Below are 14,734 nucleotides of genomic sequence, written 5' to 3'. Positions count from 1 at the left end.
TGAGTATAACCTCGAAGGAGCAATTGACTATTTTCAGGATTCCAATGATCTAGAAATTAGGGAGATTGTAACTAGTCTATCTAGAGACACTGAGAACTCTAAGTTTGGGGGTGATTATCACCTTCCTAGTGCCTTACCTTTAACTCTCAGAAAGTTCCTTCACTTAGGACTTGATATCTCTGCCTCGACAATTTTACAAGATTACCTTCATACTCGGTTTCCCGAACCTAATGATGTCCAGGAAGAAGTTCAGTCGTTAGAAACCCATTCTTTGTTTGTTGTGGTTTGCCCAGGCTATGATCTCCAGATTGACTTTGTTTTCCCACCAAATAGTTTTCTTCCAACTGTGAGAACTTTTATATTCCAAATGTGTCGAATATTAAGTTGTGAGACTAAACCTGAATGCTTTAGGAAATTAGAATCGACACATTTTCTTAAGAATGACCACTACTCTCATTGTGGTAAATTATGTAAGTCAAATCTTATTGACTTAGAGGATCCTCAGTTATTTAGGTTATTATTGTGCGCTTCTAAGATCATATTTGAGTTTTTCCAGACTCTATGACCTAATGATTCGGATCCCACCTATGAAGAAACGCAGCCAATGAAAATTTTCTGTTTAGACCCTTTCATAGAACCTGAACCTGAACCACAATTAGATATAAATTTATTAATCAGAAAACTAAGTAAGGGCATGCTAGTCTTGTTCACTTTCTTGGTTCATTGCAGTTTCCTTTGGTCAGCTCTATTTAGTTTTGAAGACCCACAGTTATTTCGACTGTTACTTTATGGTTCGAGTTGACTAATCCTTTCCTAAGTCTGGCTGAAGACTTTAAACTTAGCACTTATTGGGAGGTATCCCATGCTCATGCAACACGGTAATATCTTTCCTTAACTCTTTCACTTCAAATGGTAACAGTTTCTCCTTGTTCATGCTTTTAGTTTCATCTTTAGAACATTGAGGACAATGTTAGATTTAAGTCTGGGGGTATGGGAAAATCTTTTAGTTGCAATAAATAAATACGCTCCATAGCCTAGATATTTATGTGTATTCAGGATGGCACTAACTAATCTAAGTGGATGGAAGCATCTTAGTTGTAGGAGTTGAGGAACCAATCTGATTATATGGAAACATCTATAGAGTCTATTCATAAAAGCACATAGCTCAGGTGTTAGAAATAACATGATAGTTGCACCATATCTCGTTGAGTCCTTTTCATTTTTTTTCTTTTTAAACTATGTTTCTCTAAGTGATTAGGTGGGGTACACGATTCAAGTTGTTACCACTGCTAGGGTGAATTAGAGTGACTGGGTTACTAAAAAAAAAAGACCGGACCATTTAGACCAATCGGAATAAGTATTAACACTTGGATAGCAATATGCGTGTGTTCTCCCTGTTTCCGTCGCCTAAGCAAGCGTGGAATGCAGGACCCGTGGGAACTATCGTGTAATCTGCTGACAAGAAGCATGCACTTGGATCAAAAAGATATATTCATGCCGTTAAGTTTAAAAAAATGGTTATTGTTCTGTGTAGTCAACTGCTGGTTCCCTTGTATTTGCCAGTTTGTTGATCTAGATTTAAGTTATTGACCACTGGTTCCCTTGTATATGCCAGTTGTGTTGATATTAGTCAGACCGGTATCTCAGTCCATTAGGATAGGTTCATTCTGGCAGTGGCCTTCAGACAGATATGTGAAACATCGGCCATTTGGTTAACATCAAAACCATCTACATTTTTCTATTTCCATCTCCTTTTTCTATCCATATGATTAGTTTGACTCCGAATATGATGTCCATAGTGAAACTATTTGAGTAGAGCTCTGTCACTTTATATGAATTTCAGTATGCTTGAGTGCAAACTCGTGTACAGCAATTGGAATTTCGCATCAGGGTACTTCCTCCTATAGTCAATGATTGTATGCCAACCAAGGAGATTCTTTAGTGCCTTCCAAGGTTCTGCGTAGATAGCTAGGGTCTGGAGTATTGGTTTTGTGGGTACACCTCTGGTAAACCCTCCCGAGATTAACTCGGTCACTAGGGACACCTAGTGAGTTAGGATTTTATTTTCCATATTAGTTTTGCTCGAGGACTAGCAAATAATAAGTTTGGGGGTGTTGATAGACACATTTATGTGTCTAATATGTCTCAATTGTATGTATTGTTAGTGCTCGATTTTGTATTTATTGTCTAATTTTATGTCTTTGTAGGAAATTTTAGAGAAATAAGCCCTTGCGGCGAAATGGGCTTAAAAAGTGGTGTTTTACACCCCAGGATAAAGTGTTAAAGGCACCCCAGAAATACGCTAAAAGCACCCGGAGGAGTTGTTAAAAACACCCAGAAAAATTACTATTTCCGCCCCAATTGCTAAAGGGACCCCAGGAATGGATAAAGGGGAGGTCCCTTTCTTCCAAAATTTGAAATCAGAAAAAGGCGGGAAAATGATGCATGCAACTGGCAGAAGTTTGATCGGACATTTGGACGTGATTTTGTGCGCATCAATCGCTGAAACTTTGTGGAAAGATGTGATATATCATAATAAAGATGGTATGGGTGTTTGGTTCGACCATAATTGGCTTGAATTTTCTAGGCAATCCACGAGCTGGAAAAAGGAGAATACGTGCAGGGAAGAGTTGTTCACGGGATTCAGCGTGTTTGTACGTGTTTGGATGAAGTTGAGATGCTGTAGAAACTTGTTTGGAGTGTGTTCCACATCAACAGAAGTGCGGAAGAGGAATTAAAGGAAAGAAAATCCCGTATTTCTTTGAAAAAGGAAAGAAAATATCCCGAGGAAAAGAAGATTATTTGGGATTAATGGAGGAGATTCAATGCGTGTTTTTGGTTTAAATAGGTTCCCTGGGAGTCTTAGAGGAGGTGTCGAGAGTTTGGGGTCGAGAGAAGGTCCAGAGAAGCAGAAATCAAGAGTTGATGAAACTCTGTTTCTGCTGCTGCTGTTGATGAAGAACACCAAGAACACGAAGAACAGACTCGCAAGGACAGTGGTTTATCAACAGTGTCTAAGACGCATAGTCGTGGGTCGCAGTGCACTCTAAACAGCAGCAACACTTGTTTTTTATCGTTCATTCTGTGACGCTTTTTGTGCGTCGCAGATTACAGTTTTACACCATTTTCTCTTCTTCTCTTCATTGTAAACACCATTTGAGCAATAAATAAATATTTTGAGCGTGTTTTTATCATGATGAGCTAAAACCCAACACTGGGACGACGAAGGCGGGTGAATTTCATACACGGGTAAATTTATTTTATTCTTTTTTATGACTTTTGCATTAATTTAAAATTGAAATATGATTTGAATTAATTGGTTGTTATTTAATTTGATGATGTATGCTTAGCTTAGGTGTTTTGATACATCATGCTTCGGACTTACAATCGATGTTTTGAGAATCTATCTTGGCAAAATCAGAGTCCATGTTAATTTTATTGAGTTTTAAATTGTCAAAGAATTTATGAATGAACCTTGTGTAGTGAATTCGGCCAAATCCTTAGTCCCAGTACCTCTCGCCTATTGTTAATATTTTTGTATATATATTTTTTTTAAATCTAAAAATTCCATTTCCTTCACAAGTCTGAAACGAATCTTATTTACAACAACGACCCATCAAAAATCTTTAACCACCGACTTATAACCCGATAGCCTTTGTAAATAACAACGACCTCCTATTATGGCAGAATAGGCATTTATTGCGTTACCATACACTAACCAGAACTTGGACGAAAATTTGGGGGACAGTACCGTGGAAAACATGGGTTCGAATTATTACTCACATGAGGAGCGCCGTCTCGTTGAAGAATTTTGTTGGACAATCTGAAAAAATGTACTCCTGATGTCCACGCCATTAACACATTCCCTAGGTTATCTATGTAGTTTTTTTATTCCCGTTGTTTTGTTTTCATAAGTTATGTTTTTAGTTTTATATATTGTGTAGATCGTCACTTCGTTAGTCGCACATTCGCTGTATAACTATATTATATTTTCCAAATCATGTAAGTATTTGTGATTTGTGTCGTGTTTCCTTAAACTATTGATTAACACGGAAACATATTTCGTGTTATGTCAACATATAGCTAGACTCCGATTGAAGCGATGTGTTGGCATCATCACACTAGAAACTTCCATGTACAAACCTTTTACAGATGTCAGCCTAATTCAAGAAGAAACGGGCAACTTGAAACAATAGCAAAAAATCTTTGTAGCGGGCTTTTCAACCAAATAGTATCTGTTCAAGCCCATAACGTAACAGGCTTTTTCAAGGAAATTCATAATTGAACAAGACGCCCCGTAACATGGAACGCCTTTTGTTTCACGGATGGTGATTGGTGAGGCGTGTACTTTGTTGTTCGAAATCTTCTGTACCACTAACATTAACCCCCCTCCTTCAATCCGCTCCTGCATTTCGAGGACCCGTACACAATAACATCTTTAGATTATGTCAAGATCTTTTACCGGATTTACATAGGTTATACCTCTCAATTAAAAACAGGAGTGGATAACGCAAGGAATTCCAATCTCTTCATGCTTGCTCCAGTTGTTTACAAGATAACTAGTGTTGTTCTTCTTCAACTTCCAAACAAAATTTTTGATCAATGACAATAGACATCTCTTGTTCTTATAGAGGTTAGGGGTACATGAATTCTTTCACAGCTTGATGTAGGAGGGGGTTTCTATCAAGCTTTGGAACAAGGATTTCCCTTGTTGACACTTATGGACGTTGGTTGTATGAAGAAACTGAGGATTTTTAGGAATAGGATAGCGAGGATGGAGAAGAAGTTTTGTGAGAATGATAATTAGGACGGGATAGTTTATGACGGTGATTCAGATGACCCCATCGGAACAATGGACACAGGCATATCCTTCAGAACCCCCCAGCGATCTCTATATGAACTCTCTGCGCAAACTTATCATCGGTCATACGATCGATAATAACCGATATGAGCGATAATTCATAGCGGTAGTATGAGCGACAAGTCATACGGGAGGAGCAATTGATTTCCGATGAGCCAATCGTATTGCCCGTATGACTTATCGCTGATATTCCCGCCATGAGTCTATGACTAACGGTTGATATTCTCGTTGTTGTCTTGTACACCAAAAGGACTTACGAGTCATTACGAAGTTTCTTTTAACCCATAACGGTACAGAGTTCCTTAGTTCGACAATATGAAATGGCACGTCCATACTAAAAAAATATTAAAAAAGTTCGTCCCCGTCTGAACCATTTCAACCTTTAGTTTTTTGTTTTTAGTTTCTTATTTTTACTTGTTTTTTCCCTATTCGTATTATACAAATACATGTCAAAGCAAATATGATTTTTTTCGGCTTCTAACCAGCGAAGAAATACAACACCTCTAAGTTCTAAAACAGTGTAATTCGCCTAGAAATTTTCGACCATCCATTGGGTAAGCACATATAATAAAAAATTCATGCTTCAAAAAAAATACAAAAACAAAAATGCAAACAAACCGAGTAAATATAAATAACTGACTCTGACATGTAAAAAGAAATAATTTGACGACGTTTTCTTTAAAACTTAAAAGATATAAAATAAGCATCTATGGAATTACCAAAAAAATAAATTAGTATTCTTATAAAAGGTGAGGGCAATTTTGGTAAATTAAGAAAATGACCAACTTCCGAACCCAAAATAAATAAGTCGTTCAAAAACGTTGAACCTTTTATTAAATGGCCTTTCTGTTAGATTTCACAGCTGGACCACCAGATTGGTCAGAGGCACTGAAAAAATTAAACTCGCCTTAAGAAGTTACCATCATAATCTTGAGTGGTTCTGGACAGACCGTCCAAAAAGTAGGTGGGTCCTGTCCTGTTGGGGAAAAACAGGGGGTCCGTCTGTGGAGTGTGAGTCTTGCGGTTTTTACCTGGTTTAAAATGGTGGCTCATCTAGAAGTTTTGCATAATCTTACCCAAATAAAAGACGGGTAGGTGTTATTTCCTCTCATTTCTTTTAGTCTCTTTTTCTCTCTCAGTTTTTTTTCGTTCTTTCTTTTCTCTCAAAACTAGGGTTAGAGATTGAACTGATTATTAAAGAAGAATCGTTATTCTTAAAGACGTAGATGTTAGTGAAAAACGATGGTGTTTTTGGAAGACAAGTTCTGAATATTTAGGGTTTCAAAGACACATTTGATGTTGTGAAGAAGATGAGGCACAAATCGGGGATGCAATACTCTAAATCTAGGTAGGATTTTTAAAACTCGTAACTTAGTATGGGATGAAAACCATGTTATGATAGGTAATTGATCAATTAATTTGTCTTTCTAGGGTTTCTGCTTTTTCCATCTTTTGTAATTAGGGTTTATTTGAAATTCATGAGTTTTTGGTTTAAGTAGGGTATACTTTTCATGATTGAGTGTTTGTTTTTATGAATTATAGCTTAATTAGGGTTTATTTGGGTTATTTAGGTTTTAATTTTAGTGTAACTTGTGTTTATATGTCAAGTGTTCAATTAGTGTATATGTGGAGTCAAGGAATGAGACATTGGTATTTCCTGATTGTCATAGAGATGAAACAGACCCAGGATATTGACCTTGATGATGATATGTTTCATGTTGCCTATTGGGTCAAAGCTACAAAGATAGTTAAGTTTGTTGAAGATGTAGAGAATGTCCAGTTAGAGAACCTCAATATAGATGAATGCCACCCAATTGAGGATCCAGAAGCTCCTCCAATATTTGAAAGTGATAAAGACAATGAGTATCAGACAGATGATGAAGAGCAAGAAGAAGACAAAGAATAAGGTATATTTAATTTACAACTTATTTCGTTTATTTTCATTATTGATTTGTTGGTTATTTAGGGATATTGTGTGGTTCTGATGGTAATCCAGAATGCGCAGATAAGGATGTAGATGAATAACCTGCATATATGGATCAACTTGAAGATGTTTTTGGTGAGTACATGAAGGATGAACGTGAAGTAGATTTATTGCCTGAAAGTGAGGTATTTACTCTAGTTAATTTTACCAAGATGGAGGTAAAAACTAGATTCCCAAACAAAGAGTCACTTAAGAAATATCTTAGAGGTTATTGTGTTTCTCATAGGTGTCAATATAAATTGAGTAGGAGTGCTTCCTGGAGAAATAAGGCTAGGTGTAGGTTTAAAAAATAATGTGATTGTAAATGGTTTATGTATACTAGCAAGAAGGAGGGTGAGAAGACTTTTGTTCTAAGAAAAGTGGGTTTGGAACACAAGTGTGTAAGGGGAAACACAAAAATAGGAATAGATATGTTGATTAGTTAAAGAATGCGATTAAATTTTTTATTCCAGACCCTCATAAAATCAAGGATGACTTTTTAGCTGCAAAGAAAGTCAATATGCCATATCAGTGTGCATGAAGGCAAGTATAGAATGTTATGCAGACAAATTCAACTTCACCAACACACAAAAAACTCAAACCACCAAAGTTAAAGGCGCACCTAAGTCAAACAAGAAGAAGAGAACTGCATCATTTATTGGTGGATATTCAACACGACCTAGCAGTCAGAGAACTAGAGCAACATCTTCTTCTTCAACTTCTACGTGACCTAGCATTTCTCAGAATTTTTTTGGCATTGGATCTATCCCTCAGTATATAAAACAAGGAAAGAGAAACAAAAAGGCTAAGAAATGATGCAAGTGAATGGAGTGTGACAAACCAGAAAATTGATGTGCCACTTTGATGCTAATAACCGGCCTTAAAAATTCTTTTCGCACCAGGAAAATACACGCTTATCTGCCCTTGCATGCATGCTCGTTAAGCATGATGCAACCAACTTAGCTTCCACACTGTTCCAACTTGCGCATAGGCCATCAGAGGCCTAAATACATCTTCCTTACTTAGTTTCGGCATTTCTGAAAGCATGCACTAATCTTGCTCGTGCCAAGGGTTCATTAATCAGGCTAATGCCTTACTTTTCTTAGGCTTATGCAAGCTCTGCTACTTGCGTACTGATATAGCTTACTTTTTCTGGCCATGCCTACGTCGAATGCCTTTATAGGAAGTATGAGCATCCAAGGAATAAAATTCAACTTGCCTCACCATGTTTGGCCACAATCATCTCTCAATTAGATGATATGAGCGACAAAGTGATGGACCGAAAATGATGTAACTCATTGCGACTGCCTACGTACCCTTCCCTACTCTAAAAGGATCAAGCACTGACCGTGGTTCATCCACGAGGGACAAGCAACTTAAGCCAACTTCGTGTTGCAAGGCCGTGTCAAAGCAATAATGGCTTGGTCTGTATAGGACGTTCCCTCAAAATGCACAAAGGTTGCGTGTAACCTAATATGCGGCATGGCATAGTGATTCCTTCGCATCATATGCCATATTGGTAAGACTACGCAGCTATAAATGAGGCCTAAGCATCATTTATGCTCTCCCAACTAATCTGAAGCTTACTTGTGCATAGTCCCATATGTACCTTCAACCAACTACCCCTCCCTATATATGTCTTAAGGAAATTTTTACAACTTAAACCGGAGGACCAGTTTCACATTCACCAAGTCACATTTTTGAGGTGCTTGCTTCACTATTCATGGTTGTTGCCATGGATAAGATCTTTGAAGCGCTACGATGGTTGTATTTCCAATTTTATCCCACACTACAACAAAACACACGTTTTGTGACAAAACTTTATGTGACCAATAAAAGTATGTCTACAAATATAGTGTTTAGGGAGGAATATTTTTTTGGTCACCATATATACTTTTTTCGCGACAAACGGTAAATTTTATCTTTAAAGTTGTCACTGAAAATTTTTGTGACCAAATATAGTGACCAATCCTGTCTCCGTCTCTAAATTCTTTTTTTGTGACAAAATATAGTGACCAATCCTTTCTCCGTCTCTAAATATTTCTTTGTGACGAATTACTTCGGTCGCAGAATTGGTTTCTAGCGACAAAGTTAAAATATGGTCTCCAAATATCTTATTGCCAACAATTCGAAACTTTGGTCCCTGAATGTATCTTATGCTGACAAAACTAGTTTGTTGCCGAAATGATTGCATGTCAAATGACGATTTTGTCGTTAAAACTATTAGTATCCAAACAAATTGTAGTTACAATACGATTGTTTTCTAATGACGGAAAAGAAATTGGTCTCTGAAATTATTATTGCTGACAACGTATAACTTTTGTCCCAATATTTATTTATGCCGACAAACAATGGTTCCTCACCTATATGAATACGAAGCAAATCTGAAATTTTGCCATTAAAACATTGTTAGCGGCAAAATATTGTTGTCTGCAAATCCGAATATTCGGTGACCGAAAGTGAATTCAAATTCAAATCGGAATCCGAAACTAAAACTAAAATTAAAATTAGGAATGATGCCAAACGACACAGACGAATAAGAATTTCTGATGACAAATCTCAAAAAGAATTAAAATTAATCAGAATCCATCTCGTTGTCAAACTTTGAATTCGAGCCAATGAGCGTCATCGCTAGTAGAATAAACACTTCCAATATCAACATAATCTTGCTCGACAGTTATCCCTCGACCGTGTTTTGGCACAACGTAGATGATTTCTTCAGGAACATCAGTCCTACCCCAAACAAAATTTTCACCATCATCCTGCTGCGTAACACATTGTATATTTTCCGGTGAATACATATCCTGTGTTGCTTCATTAAGACTCAAAATCTGTATCAATATCAAGCTCCGACATATCATAATAGTTGTGACTACTTGTGAGATTGTATTTTTACCATCCTCTGCCATTGGGACCCATGTTTCCTATTTTTTGGTTACACATGGGAAGAGGCAACCGGGACCGCTAGCAACGCTCCATGGCGCCAACAGGTCGTGGCCAAGCTAGCGCCAAGAGACCGCCAGCGCCATCTCCACGCCCCAGACGACACCATATCTGCATCCTTTCTAGCTCTAACAGCTTGCGTCCTTTCCAGCGCTAACAACTTGCATCCTTCCAGCGCTAACAGCCTGCATCCTTTCCAGCGCTAACATCCTGCACCCTTCCAGCGTTAACCGCTTGAATCCTTTCTAGCGCTAACGGCTTGGATCCTTCCAGCGCCAGCAGCTTGCACCCTTCCAGCGCCAGCAGCTTGCACCCTTCCAGCGTCATCTTTCCACTCCACAACCATCCAAAGTCCAGCACCATCTCTGCACGTTCCATGACCTAGCTAGCCAGCGCCCGTTCCACGGACCAAGTTGAAGTGCCACCACTACCGATTAGTAGCCAAAGTTGCAGCGCTGACGCCAACACCCAATGGCCAAACCAAATTTATGCAAAGCCGCGAATGCAAGGATCACAGATTCTTCATGCCTCCTAATAAAGTGACATTAATACATCACCTATCAACACCAGCGGCGTGGAATATGTCCCTTCAGGCATTACACCTCCGAACACCAGAGCCAGAGCCGTTGTCGCCACCCCTAACATTTCTTCAACTGTGACAGCTCTAACCGTCACCAGAGCCGCTGCTACCCTACCATCAGGACGAGAGACTGGAGGAGCCAGAAGAAGACGACCTCCCTCACCACTGTTGATTTAATGGAAAGACAAAGGTTCTCGTAAGGCTCAGACAGACATGGCTACAACTCAGAAAGAGATGCATATTTTCCTCAAGACACTCACGGAGCGTCCACCACAAGAGTCACATCAACCCCAGATGGAGATGGCAAGGAATACTTTTGACATCCGGTGCAGACACTTCAGCAGGACGCGCGTTTATATACAAAGAGGCTCGCGTCGCTCTTGAACGCTCAGTATAAGGGAATCGGCAATCCAATTTCATCACACGGGAAGATCCGGAATGACTTCTCCAAAATCGAGGCAAAGAAAATCAGCAACCCTCCTGAGTTCACAAAGTCTCTCTTCCTATCAGGGGCTGCATGATTTCCGGGACTTCGCCCACAAAATCGTGCAATCTATGATGAAACATTTATGCGGGATTCTATATTTCCACAAGGAGCAGCGTCAAGACATATTTGCAGCCCTCAACTGCACTGCATCAGGAAAGCAGCTGTTTCCAGCCAGAGAAGTTGTTCCCAAACCCCAACCTCTCCTGGAAAACACGATTGATAGATGGAACTGGGGACTCCTAACCACCGTTCGCTTGAAGGGTGTCCAGTTTGACAACACACTGATTGACGCAGCCGCTCCGCTTCAACGTCCTTCAGCAGCGGCTCCGCTTCAACGTTTGCTCCAGCAGCGGCTCCGCTTCAACGTCCGTTTCAGCAGTCGCTCCGCTTCAGCAGCCGCTCCACTTCAATGTCCTCCAGCAGCTCTGCTTCAATGTTCACTCCAGCAGCCGCTCCGCTTCAGCGTTCTCTCCATAAGCTTCTCCAGGATCCGAAGACGAAGCTTCAGCGTTTTTCTCTATAAGTTTCAACAAGAACCGAAGCCGCTTCAACGCCAACTTCCTGCCAAAGTTCGTGCCCGCGTCCGACGCTCCTCCCTACCAAGGGTCGTGCCACCACATTCCCCATGTCAAAGATCATGATCGCATCCAACCAATCCCTTCACTTCCATGGACGCTCATACAATTCCATCCAACCTACTTTGTTCCCACGACAATGTAGTCTCTTCTGACCACATCTGCTGCCAAGAACTGTTGTCGCCCGTTTGTTGATACCAGCCAAAGCTTCACCACGACAACGATCACTACAAAGGTAACCCGTACTCCTCCATGTTTTCACGTGGAAGAAGTAACAAAATCACAAGTACGAACGCACGATGGTGATATCTTTATCACGGTCAATCCACCGACCCTACAAGATGGAAACCCGTAAACCACACTTGGGGACTGAGGATCTACACGGAATCCCTCCGCTGTCAAAGCTCAGAAGACACGGTCAACCAAAATGTCATAGCCATGACAAGGTCATCTACTCTTCAAGGGTGTAGCGGAAGAATATCATCGCCTCTCTGCCTAGAAGACACCTGCAACACTTTACGAGGCGCGGTGGATCCCAAGCCTGCTCAGAGGAAACAACTTCAGAAACTAAAGAAAAATACGACTGGGGACTGCTCATCGCAGTCCATCCCAACGACCATCAAAGATTCATGAGATAACTCCAGAGATGTGGCTGAAATATTTTCTTGAAGAAGCAGAGGGAGCCACGATAAACAACATGACTCTCTCATTTCTATCTCTTCGCTATCCAGAATATTTCGTCCATATGATATTCTGAGCATCCCAGCGTCACATCCAGAAGAATACAATCAGCTTGTATCAAATCTCGTGGACGCAGATTCAAGGCAATGCAATGAGAGTAGGTTACACATGGGGAATACCAACATAGGACGCTTCCACTCCCCTCAACCAGGTTATTTCTGATTTCCACATCATCACTGTCGAAGTTTTACGAGCCACGGGAATTTCTCAACATGAAGCCGTACATGTGCATCGAAGACTCCAAAAGCACGCCACAAAGATACATTCACATATTCGACCATGCCATCAGATCCAATAGAAGTATAACTGGGGACTGCTCACCGCATCCCATTCCATATGATAGTCCAAGATTCAGAAGATGATTCGAAGGATGTAGCTTGGAACAAAGTCCTTGAAGACTTGATAGCAGCACATTGGCAACTGAACGTTTCCCAACCCATCTATTTCATCCGGTGGCTCCGGAAGATTTTGACCATACAAGCATCCACAACATATCATCATCGCGATCAGAAAATCCAGGCACTGAACAACCTAAAGTCGAGGATAGACCGACAACACAACCACAATCTCCAAGATTATCCCTGACATGATCGTTGTCGAGCATATATTTCATCCATCCGTCTCAAGAATGCGAGGGAGTTTGGTAAATTTTGGGAATCCACTGGAGAGACACTGCAGAGGAAAGCACAGATCCGGACGAGCAACCGAAAACAGAAGAGTGTCGATACCTCTTCTCATGCAGATGGAGTTTCTAAAGTTTTCACAGAACAAATTTTCTTCTTGCTCCATGAACGGGAATAGATGACTGGACGCGACTATGCTTCCACGGGCCCGCAACATCCCTCGTGAATTCTTCCTGAGTTTTACTGGCGTACTGTTTTCACCTCCTAAACGAGCTCAAAACCTAAATATTCCCGCGTAAGGAGATAGGAAATTCTTTTCCGATCATAATGGAGGGGAGGCACGTAAAAATCCGAGTTCGTACGAGAATCCTATAACGATTTTAGTAAGGGGCGCTAATTAGGGTTTCGGCATGCCAAACCCTGATTTAGACAAAGTTGCCAGGCGCCATCACCACCGTTCGGTAGCCGAAGTTCCGAAACCAGTTTCCATCCTTCCACGGAACTGAATCCAGTCGTCATCCTTCCACGTAAATGAAGCCAGTTTCCATCCTCCCACGGAACTGAAGTCGATTTCCATCCTTCCACAGAACTGGAGACAGTCGTCATCCTTCCACGGAACTGAAGCCAGTCATCATCCTTCCACGGAACTGAAGCCGGTCACCATCCTTCCACGGAACTGAAGTCGGTTTCCATCCTTCCACGGAACTGAAGCCAGTTGCCATCATTCCACGGGCCCACAACATCCCTCCTGAATTCTTCCTGAGTTTACTTGCGGACTGTTTTCACCTCCTAAATGAGCTCAAAACCTAAATATTCTCGCGCAAGGAGATAGGAAATTATTTTCTGATCAGAATGGAGGGGGGACCGTCAAAATCCGAGTTCGTACGAGAATTCTACAATGATTCTAGTGAGGGGCGCTAATAGGGTTTTGGCACGCCAAACCCTGATTTAGACAAAGTACCAGCGCCATCACCATCGTTTGGTAGCCAAAGTTCCAGCGCCATCACCATCGTTTGATAGTCGAAGTTACGAAACCAGTTTCCACCATTCCGCGGACTGAAAACAGTTTCCACCATTCCGCGGACCGAAGACAGTTTCCACCATTTCACAGGCAAGCCAAGTTAGCAGCACCAGCGGCTCCATTCCAAGCCAAGCTAACGCTAGCGGCTCATTCCAAGCCAAGCCAAGCCAACGATAGCGGCTCATTCCAAGCCAATCCAACTCCATGTCACGGCTAAACCAAGCCAAGCCACAATTCCACGTTCCCAAGTCGAGCCAAGATGATGCAAGGCCAAGCCAAGCCGACGCCAACAGTCCGTGTCCTAGCCAACAACGCCATCCGCCTTTCCATAGCTAGCCATACCAACACTCCACGGGCCAAATTACAATGCCGCCTCTGTCAACCAGCATCCAAAGACGCAGCGCTGACGCCCACATCCCATGGCCAAGCCAAATTTGCGCAAAGACCGCCAATGCAGGAGCTGCGGATTCACCTTACCTCCGAAAAAGTTTAGTCGGATCTTCCTGAACATCTCTTCGTGACTTTCCGTTTCGATTTTGTCCTTGTCTGTCACCCTCTCATGCTTACCTCGCAACAATGCCCCTGTTCCGAGCTAAGCAAGGGACTTAATGTTGATGGTTGTTTTTAGCTTAGAGTTAAAATCGTAAAACCTTAGTCTGACGTGACGTCACTCTTTAAGGAAACAGATCCGTAAGTACGAATATCTCCACTAGCACATTTATTGAGCCTTTCAATACGTCTATGAGAAATTTACCAGGGTACCTTTTTTTATGTATATAATATGTTCCATGGCAGAACCCTCAATATTGACTGGCATCATCTCCGCAAATGCCAGACGCGCATGCTAGCCAAGCGTGCCGACCGCGCCAAAGGCATGCCAACCATGCCATTCGCACCACCGTTCCAACGGCATTCCATCCATGCCAGCCACACCACCGTG

The sequence above is a fragment of the Papaver somniferum genome, chromosome 9, assembly GCF_003573695.1.
Source record: "Papaver somniferum cultivar HN1 chromosome 9, ASM357369v1, whole genome shotgun sequence".
Lineage (NCBI taxonomy): Eukaryota > Viridiplantae > Streptophyta > Magnoliopsida > Ranunculales > Papaveraceae > Papaver > Papaver somniferum.
Note: the sequence above shows the minus strand (reverse complement) of the source record.